Source organism: Mustela nivalis (assembly GCF_964662115.1).
Source record: "Mustela nivalis genome assembly, contig: HAP1_SCAFFOLD_1004, whole genome shotgun sequence".
NCBI lineage: Eukaryota > Metazoa > Chordata > Mammalia > Carnivora > Mustelidae > Mustela > Mustela nivalis.
In genome coordinates this window covers 110,941-112,789 of record NW_028135660.1, presented here as the reverse complement: position 1 = coordinate 112,789, position 1,849 = coordinate 110,941, and positions in this window count along the sequence as shown.

Sequence of the window (1,849 nt, the reverse complement as noted above, 5' to 3'; positions counted from 1 at the left end):
TGAAATTTTTATTTTATTAAATTATTTGCCAAAAAATCTGTAATTTTAAAAAATGTATTTCTTTTGAAGGGTTATTTTAGAGCATTCAGAGAGGATCTAGGAGTGTGGTATTATGCAATTTTTAAGTAGGTTTGAAATGGTTATTCATATGATTGTTTCTTTGAGGCTTTTGCTTATTTTGGGTTTTTTTGTCTTGTTTTGTCTTATTTTGTTCATTATGTGCTGTAAAATATTTTGAAAGTAAATTTAAGGTATGTTTTACATAGTTTATTTTTTGAAAAAAATATTGAAATGACTTATGAAATTCAGTATATTCTCAACATTAATTTATTCTGAAATTTACCAATTGTCTACTGTCTATTATATGGCAGATATTACTTCAGACTACACTGGTAAATGAAATACTTGGCTTTGTAGAACGTTTATTTTAATGGATGAGACAATTAAAAGCTATAAACCTGAATAAAAATTGCATAGTGCATTCAAAAATGATGAGTGCAATGGGGAAAAAGAAAAATTAGATCAGGATGAGAAAAATCAAGGTTGCTAGGCAGGGGATGGGGAGGTAAGAATTTTAATAGGAAGATCAGGTTAGTTACAATGAAGCTGACAATTGAACAAACATATGGAAAGGTGATGAATTTGCCCAGAACTATCAGCAATAAGGTCACTCCAGACAAAGGAATTGGCTATCTTGAAGGCCATTAGGTTGGATCATGCCTGGCATATCTGAGGAATAGCAAGGATGCCACTGTGAGGGACTGAAGAGTAGCAGGGAAAGAGATCACAGAGGTTAAATGAGTGGCTAGATCATGTAAAAGCTTAGAAGTGATTGTAAAACTGTGGCTTTATATTTCAAAACGTACTGTGTGATAGAATTTCTACTAATAACTGAGAGTTCAAATGTCCATAAAATTTCAAGGATTCTTATTCTAGTAAGACAGAATAAAGAAAAAGAGTTCATATTTTCACATGGTGTAACAAATGCTTGGAGATCCAAGTGTAGGAAGCTATGAGAGCACAGAAGAAGGCACGAAAATCACACCAATATATTTGATGACTGTGACTTTATATAAATTTGTATTTTCTAGATTGTTTTTATAGTCATGGAATCACACAGTATATTCTATTCATTGCCTGGCTTTTCTTTTCTCAGCACCATTACTTTGAGAATCTCCAATTGTAAATAGTTCATTTTGATGTTGAATAGTAATCTCTTTAATGAATAGATCATAATTTGTCTTTGCTCTATTGATGGACATTGATGAACATTTCTACTGTTTTCAATTCTTAAAAATAAAGCTGCTATGAAATTCATATACAAGTCCTTGTATGAACATAGAGTTTGTTTCTCTTGGTTAAATGCCTAGAAGTAAAATGGCTATTGGTGTAACTGCAACGTATTTTGCATTTAAAAAAATATTTCAAACTATTTTCCAAAGTGGTGGTATCATGATATATGCCAACAACAGTTTAGATTTTTTGTTGCTTCTCAATCTAGCTCAGACGAAGTACAATTAGCCTTTATAATTTTAGCCATTCTAATAGATATGTAAGCATGTCTCATTATGATTTTAATTTGTATTTCTTTAATGTCTAAATGTTGAGAAATTTGTCATGTGCTTATAAGCCATCCATATCCTTTTGGTGACATGTCTCTTCAATAATTTTCTTCATATGTAAAATTGGATACTCCGTTTGGTTTTAAAGGTTTTGCATTTTTATTCATTTTTTAATAATCAGAGTTGATGTCCATTATCAGATATATAATTTGCAAATCCCTTCTCCATCTTAACGGTTTCTCAATGGAGCTTTGATAGCTGTGTCTTTCAAGAAATATGCTACTTCT